The following is a 9245-nucleotide window of genomic DNA, read 5'->3' on the forward strand; positions in this document are numbered from 1 at the left end:
CTTAAAAGCCGGAAGCGCAACGCTAATAGAAAAAGAAAAAAAAAAGATTTTTAGTTTACTTTTATTAAAATTTGTTTTTATAAAAATATGTTTTAAATATTCAAAAATATTAAAAGAAAAACAAAAATATAAATATTTTTAGGAGTTTGATAAATATTTAAGTTTTATAAAGTTTCTTTAGTTTGTAAAAATATAAGTTTTATTTAATTTATTTTATAAATATATTTTATAAATATAAAAACCGAAAAAAACAAAAAAAAATTAATATATATAAATCTAGTTTTACGATTTTTATTTATAAAATTATAAAGTAATTCTATTTTTATTTTAGTTTTTAAATATAAGTTTTTTTATATATACAAATATTTAGATTTTAAAAAACAGAAAAATATAAAAACAGAAAATATAAAAAAAAACGCGTCAAATAAAAAACTGTACCTGAGTTGAATTCGGGAACCCCGCGACTCGCGGGGTTTGCAGCTTCGATTACCGCGACTCGCGGAGCCGTCTGACACGGGCACACAACAACCCTAATTTGGCATTTATTACGGAATTTTAATTATTATTATTAATTAATTATTATTTAGGGTTAATTAATTTATTATTTAGTTTAAAGATTTAATTAATTTGTAATAATTATTTTTAATTAGTTTAATTAAAATATAAAATTAATAGTTTTAATAAATAAATAATATAAAAATAATATTTTTATAAAAATTGTACTTTTTACAACTTTTTGTATATTTTTATATTTTGTCCCTTTTTAATTGTTTTAGCATAATATTTGTATTTTTAACTCATATTTAGTTTTAAACTTAGTTTTTGCCATAGTTATTTTTATTTCTAGATTTTTAGGCTTTGCCGTAGAATTCCTTAAGTGCTTTTTCATTAGACTAAGATTTAGGTACTTTAGAATTTTGCGACGCCTTTTTAAGTTTTAGTTTCTTTTAAGTTATTTCCATTTGGGATTTAGTTTTTCCTGTAAGCTTTAATATTTTTAGACGACTTTTACCTATGTATCAATTATCATTCCAATTAGTAATCTCAATTTGCGATTATAATTTTAAGTTAGTTGTAGTAATAAGGTTAGGTTAGTCAAGTATTTTTAAATTTTATAAGTTTCTTTTATTTTTCCGTCACCTTTTATTTTTCAACCATTTTTCTTTTTCGACCTTTTTCCGACGAACTCTTTTTCTTTCTTATTTCTCGCTATTCTAGTTTTTAGGACATAGATTTTTATTCTACTTCTTATCTAAATTTCTTAAAATTACGAAAATTTATTTTAAGTGGTTAAATTGATAGACATCAAAATTTTCTGGTTCGTAGTAATAGTTGGATTTGTACGTGGACCGGGTTATTGGAGCCAAACAGTCCTCAATTATATTGAGACCAAACGAATCCTGCCCCTCTGCTGCATCTTTTGGCTATTCGAAACGTGGGCAAAATCGGAAAAGTCTATTGATTGGATAACTTATTATAATTTTTCTTTCCTTTTTAAAACTAATAGGATATTCAGTGAATACACCGAGCAAGACGTTCACCACCTTTTGTACGTTCACCACCTGTAACTAGATCAAGACATTTAGCAAATATTACTGCCGTTGATTTTTCTTTAGAATCGTCATCCAGTCGACCAAGTACTCCAGTTCAAATTTCCGATAATCCATTTTTTGAACCCGACCTCACAATTGAGAATCCGGAGAATATTCAGGAACGATTCGTAGATTCTGAACCACTAAACTTTCCTCCAGAACCACCAATCATTCAAACAGAGATTGTTGAGGAACGAACCATTAAATCAGAATCCTCTAGTGATTCCGATTCAACAAATTCAATTATGGAGAATCTGGAACCTTTAAGTATGGAAGACCGAATGAGAGCTAAACGCACTGGCCAAGGTCACGCAATTACTCATCCAGACATTAATGCGCCAGATTATGAAATCAAAGGACAAATTCTACACATGGTAACTAATCAATGCCAATTTAGTGGTGCACCGAAGGAAGATCCAAATGAACATCTACGTACCTTTAATAGGATCTGCACACTATTTAAAATCCGAGAAGTGGAGGATGAACAGATATATCTCATGTTATTTCCCTGGACTTTAAAGGGAGAAGCCAAAGATTGGTTGGAATCGTTACCTGAAGGGGCGATTGATACATGGGACGTTTTAGTTGAAAAATTTCTTAAACAATTTTTTCCTGCATCTAAAGCCGTAAGACTTCAAGCAGAAATTGTTACGTTTACACAGAAGCCAAATGAAACTCTATATGAGGCGTGGACAAGATATGGAAAGTTATTAAGAGGATGTCCGCAACATGGTTTAGACACCTGTCAAATAGTACAAATATTCTACCAAGGATGCGACATCACTACAAGGAAAGACATAGATATAGCAGCTGGTGGTTCTATTATGAAGAAAACCGAAACTGATGCTTACAAAATTATTGATAACACTGCTTCCCACTCACATGAGTGGCACCAAGAAAAAGATATCGTTAGATCATCTAAAGCAGCTAGAGCCGATTCTAGCCATGACTTAGATTCCATTTCCGCAAAGATAGATGCTGTTGAGAGACGAATGGAAAAGATGACTAAAGATATTCACTCAATACGAATTAGTTGTGAGCAGTGTGGAGGACCACATTTGACAAAAGATTGTCTCAGTATTGAATTAACAATGGAACAAAGAGAGAATATTTCATACATAAACCAAAGGCCTGGAAATAATTATCAGAATAATTATCAACCGCCAAGACCAATTTACAATCAAAACCAGAATTATAACCGAAATATTCCATACAACAACCAACAAGGTCCTAGCAATCAACAAGTATCCAATAATAATTACAATCAGCAAAGACCTAATTTTCAAAACAAACCACCACAACAAACCGATGATAAAAAGCCGAATTTAGAAGATATGATGACGAAGCTAGTTGAAACTCAAACACAGTTTTTCACATCTCAAAAACAAACCAATGAACAAAATGCTCAAGCATTTAGAAATCAACAAGCTTCTATTCAAAATCTGGAACAAGAAGTAAGTAACCTAGCAAGGTTAATAGGTGAAAGAAAACCGGGAAGTCTACCTAGTAATACAAATGCTAACCCCCGGAATGAAACAGCTAAAGCCATTACCACAAGAAGTGGTACAACACTTAAACCACCTGAAATACCTGTAACTTCTGATGACACTATTCCTACTCCACAAGAACCACAACCTGATCAAGATAAGGAAAAAGAACCGGTAGTTGAAAAGGTTAATGATGATAACACAGCTAAGGATAAACCTTATGTTAAACCATACCAACCACCACTTCCTTACCCGAGTAAAATGAAGAAAGAGAAACTTGAAGCCGAGCAATCCAAATTCTTGGATATGTTTAAACAGATAAATGTAAATCTTCCTTTCATTGATGTGATTTCAGGAATGCCTAGATATGCTAAATTCTTGAAAGATCTAATCTCAAATAGAAAGAAAATGGAAGAACTCTCGGCTGTTACCATGAATGCTAATTGTTCAGCAGTGCTGTTGAATAAGATACCAGAAAAACTATCTGATCCAGGAAGTTTCACAATTCCATGTTTTCTGGGTAGTCTTAGTTCAATAGAAGCATTAGCAGATTTAGGTGCTAGTATAAATTTAATACCGTATTCACTATACGCTAAACTAGACCTTGGAGAATTGAAACCAACCAGAATAAGCATACAACTAGCCGATAGATCAATAAAATATCCTAGAGGGATAATGGAGAACATGCTAGTTAAAGTTGGTACTTTAGTATTTCCAGTAGATTTTGTTGTTTTGGACATGGAAGAAGATTCTCAAGTTCCTCTCATATTAGGAAGACCATTTTTAAACACGGCTAAAGCAATGATAGACGTGTTCGGTAAGAAATTGACCCTAAGTATAGAGGATGAGAGTGTTACCTTTTCAGTTGATAGAGCAATGCAACAACCACAATCTGCAGATGATACATGTTATTATATTCAAACTATAGATGCACATGCAGAATTATTAGAAGAATTTCCAGAATTACAAGGAACAGGAGAATGTTCTTTAGGAGAAGGTAATGAACCAATTGATGAAGCTGAAATGTTAGCTACACTTATAGCTAATGGATATGAACCAACAACAGAAGAAATTCAAATGCTAAAAGAAGAAGACAGATATCGATACAAATCATCGATAGAAGAACCTCCGAAATTAGAGTTAAAGCCACTTCCAAACCATTTGGAATACGCTTATTTACATGGTGAATCTGAATTACCTGTAATAATATCGTCTTCTCTTACTGAAAATGAGAAATCACAACTCATTTCTGTGTTGAAAGCTCATAAACCAGCCATTGCATGGAAGATTCATGATATTAAAGGAATAAGTCCTTCGTATTGCACAAATAAAATCCTTATGGAAGAAGGTCATAAAACGTATGTGCAACGCCAACGAAGACTAAATCCTAATATGCAAGATGTAGTTAAGAAAGAAATTATTAAACTGCTAGATGCAGGTCTAATTTATCCAATCTCTGATAGTCCATGGGTAAGCCCAGTTCAATGCGTGCCTAAGAAGGGTGGCATGACTGTCATTACAAATGAGAAAAATGAGCTTATTCCTACTAGGACTGTAACAGGATGGCGTGTGTGTATTGATTATAGAAAATTAAATGACGCCACCAGAAAAGATCACTTTCCCTTACCTTTCATAGATCAAATGTTGGAAAGATTAGCCGGAAATAGTTACTATTGTTTTCTAGATGGATTTTCCGGATATTTTCAAATTCCAATAGCACCCGAAGACCAAGAGAAAACCACATTCACGTGCCCTTATGGTACTTTTGCTTACAAACGCATGCCATTTGGACTTTGCAACGCCCCAGCAACCTTTCAAATGTGTATGATGGCGATTTTTCATGACATGATAGAAGAATGCATGGAAGTTTTCATGGATGACTTTTCAGTCTTCGGTGATACATTTGAATCATATCTAGTTAATCTGGAACGAATGCTTATTAAATGCGAACAATCAAATCTAGTACTTAATTGGGAGAAATGCCATTTCATGGTTAAAGAAGGCATCGTTCTTGGACATAAAATTTCAAAAGAAGGAATTGAAGTAGATAGAGCTAAAGTAGATGTAATTGCTAAACTTCCACATCCCACCAATGTTAGAGGAGTTAGGAGTTTTCTAGGGCATGCCGGTTTTTACCGACGTTTCATAAAAGATTTTTCTAAAATTGCCACTCCTATGAATAAACTCCTAGAAAAGGATGCTCCATTCATCTTTTCAGATGAGTGTATCAAATCTTTTAATATTCTTAAAGAAAAACTCACTAATGCGCCGATCATGTAAACACCAAATTGGAATCTACCATTTGAACTAATGTGCGATGCAAGTGATTTTGCAATGGGAGCCGTTTTAGGACAAAGGATTGAAAAACGATTTCAACCTATATATTATGCTAGTAAGACGTTACAAGGAGCACAAACGAACTATACAACTACTGAAAAAGAACTCCTTGCTATTGTCTTTGCTTTTGACAAATTTTGATCATATCTCGTTCTAGCAAAAACGGTGGTCTATACCGACCATTCTGCTCTTAGATACCTATTTTCAAAACAAGATGCTAAACCAAGATTAATCCGTTGGATCTTACTCTTACAAGAGTTTGATATTGAAATTCGAGATAAAAGAGGAGCAGAAAATCTCGCCGCTGATCATCTTTCTAGTCTTGAAAATCCTGAGTTAGAAGTTCTAAATGAATCGGCCATACAAGACAACTTTCCTGATGAATATCTATTGAAGATAGATTATAAAGAAATTCCATGGTTTGCAGACTATGCAAACTACTTAGTTTGTGGATTCCTTGAAAAAGGATTATCGTACCAAAGACGAAAGAAATTCTTCAGTGATATAAAACACTAATTTTGGGAAGATCCACATTTGTTTAAAAGTTGTCCCGATGGAATAATACGCCGATGTGTATTTGGAGATGAAGCTAGTAAAATTTTAAACCATTGTCACACAGGACCAACAGGAGGGAATTATGGGCCTCAACTAACAGCAAGAAAAGTTTATGATGCTGGATTCTATTGGCCTACAATTTACAAAGACGCACACCTTCTTTGCAAATCCTGTGATGCTTGTCAAAGGGCCGGAAAAATAAGTCAACGTGATGAAATGCCACAAAATGTTATCCAAATATGTGAAGTATTTGACATTTGGGGTATTGACTTTATGGGTCCATTTCCAAAATCTCATAATAATCTATATATACTCGTAGCCATTGATTATGTATCTAAATGGGTGGAAGCACAAGCTCTCCCAACTAACGATGCACGAGTTGTAGTCAACTTTTTAAAACGTCTTTTTGCAAGGTTTGGAACACCGAAAGCTTTAATAAGTGATCGGGGTACTCATTTCTGTAATAATCAACTTGAGAAAGTTCTTAAAAGATATGGAGTAACTCATAAAATCTCCACCGCATATCATCCACAAACAAGTGGACAAGTTGAAAATACCAACCGAGCTTTAAAACGTATTCTAGAGAAAACCGTAGGAACAAATCCGAAGGAATGGTCCACTAAATTGGAGGATGCACTCTGGGCTTTTAGAACAGCCTACAAAACTCCAATTGGAACCACACCTTTTAGACTTGTTTATGGAAAAGCATGTCATCTTCCAGTAGAAATTGAACACAAAGCATTTTGGGCTTTGAAGACATGTAATCTTGATTTACATGAAGCCGGACGTCTACGATTAAGTCAACTAAATGAATTAGAAGAATTAAGACATGAAGCATACGATAATTCGTTAATCTATAAAGAAAGAACGAAGAAATGGCATGATAAAAGAATCAGAAGTTTAAAAGAATTTAAAGAAGGAGACAAAGTTCTTCTTTTCAATTCACGATTCAAGCTATTTCCTGGAAAATTGAAATCAAGATGGTCTGGACCATTCATAGTTAAAAGAGTTTTCCCATACGGAACGATAGAATTAATAAATTCAAATGGGATTGAATTTAAAGTTAATGGTCACAGAGTTAAACACTACATAGATAGTCCGATGGAAGTCGACAACGAAGTTAATCACAATTTCGACACCACAGCTAACTAAGTGTGGGGAGAATCAAGTCTTTAAAGGATAATATGTATTTCTATTAGAGTTAGATTGTCTGTTTTCGTGTAGTTCTCGAAAATGGAACCCGAATGGTCTTTCCCTAGCAGACCCTAAAGAACTAGTCTTCTCCCCCCATTCTGAATTTTTATTTTTTTTAGGTTTTTACAAAATGAAGACTGCCTGTGAACTAAACCATGGTCTAATGCTACACGCTTTGATCACTAAACGTAATAATGACACACTTTCGAGTGAAATAGTATCAGTAATCAGAGAAAAAATGGACTGAGTTAGAAAAGAATCCAGATGTGAAGATAATAAGTTACAATTTGGTAAAGGAAAATCAAAATCTGCAGCGAAAAGAAGAGCACGACACCTAGAAAGATGTCACAAATGCGGAAAATGGTCACATAGAGGTAAATGTTCAAATAATCAAACCTATTCAAACACCGAATTTGTTACGTTATGCAGAGACGGACCGTTCATATGTTTAGAAGAAAAGACACTGAATGCTCGAGGTTACGCCTATGTAGCTATGGAAAACCAATTAAACCGACTATCTTATGAATGGGATAGATCATATAACTAAGAAATCTATTTCACAGGTATGTCTGTACAGTTTTTATTTTTATTTTTATTTTTAACCTTTTGATAATAAACGCTAATTTTTTCGCTATAAAGTATTAAATTGGTATTGAATAAAATTAGGTTTGGCGACCGAAATTGTTGATATCATACAAAAATTTATTACATCACTGCGAAATTTAACGTTTATTCTTAAGGTATAAATATCTTTAATCAATCAACCCAAAATATTTCAAAAATTCGTCATGAGTTAAATTAGGTCATGGAACCGAAATTACTTTACCGAAAAGAGGGGCGTATATTTTTGATAATATTTGATTGATTAAAGTGGGATAAAAAGCCAAAAAGATTTTTAATTTTATTTTTACCATGTTTTTAAAATTAATATTTAAATCTTAAATTAATATTGTAAACTTTGTAAAAACAATATTTTTAAAATTGTAAATATTTGAAAAATTAATATAAGTTTGGTGTGAATTTATAATATGAATTTTTAAATTAAGTTTGATGTGAATTTTTAATTTTTAAAATATGAATTTTTAATTTTATGCATTTCAAATTTTAAATTTGGTGTGAATTTTTAATATTAATTTTGAATTTTATATTTAAATTGTGTGAATTTAAAAACAAAAATTTACTTTATCTCATTAAGTTAAAAATATGATTTTTAAAATTCGTCGTAAGTTGAAGACTAGGTCTTTGAACCGAAATTGCTTTACCCGAGGGAGGGACGAGAACTTTTATTATCATTATTTTTAATCTTATTGAATTAAAGTATGCCAAAAACATTAAAAAACCCAAAAATCTTAGCTTTTAAAACAATCGCTACAAAAAGACAAATTTTAAAATTTTGTTGAGGGACGGACTAGGATATCGATCCGAAACGACCTCGTCCTAAATAACAAGGGAAACAAAATTTTAAAATTAATTACTTAATTGTTTTAATTAGTAAAAAAAAAAAATACCAAACTCCGCGACTCGCGGAGTTTGAAGGTCCAAACACCGCGACTCGCGGAGGGACCAAAACCCAGAAAAAAAATAAAACGTAAAAAAAACAGATCAGTTCACTCCCCACACCACAAAACTGCGAACACAAACCCGAAAAAACATCCCCAAAATCACAATTTTTAACCGTTAATCATCAAATCTTTTACTAAAATCATGTTGAGAAGGATGCTATCAAGGAATTACTCAAGAAAAACAGTAAATTTCTACACCTAAACACCATTTAATCCGAAAATTAGTGTTCTTGAGCAATTTTTTCCCCAATTTGATTTTGATGCTTTTTAGTGTAATTATTCTTATATTGTTTATGTATTATGCTTGTATAACCTAGATTGATGCTATTTAACATGATTAGAAGCCTTAAACTTCAAATTTAGAGTAATCTAGGGTTTGTGTTCTTGAGCAAATTTGGGGCTTTTTGATATAAACAGGTTATGGCCGATTTTTGTCATGAATTGTTGCTAAATTAAGTAGTGTAACATGTTTAGGTAGTTAAATGATCCAAACTTTGAGCCTAAACATGATTTTGAGA

The sequence above is a fragment of the Rutidosis leptorrhynchoides genome, chromosome 2, assembly GCF_046630445.1.
Source record: "Rutidosis leptorrhynchoides isolate AG116_Rl617_1_P2 chromosome 2, CSIRO_AGI_Rlap_v1, whole genome shotgun sequence".
Taxonomy (NCBI): Eukaryota; Viridiplantae; Streptophyta; class Magnoliopsida; order Asterales; family Asteraceae; genus Rutidosis; species Rutidosis leptorrhynchoides.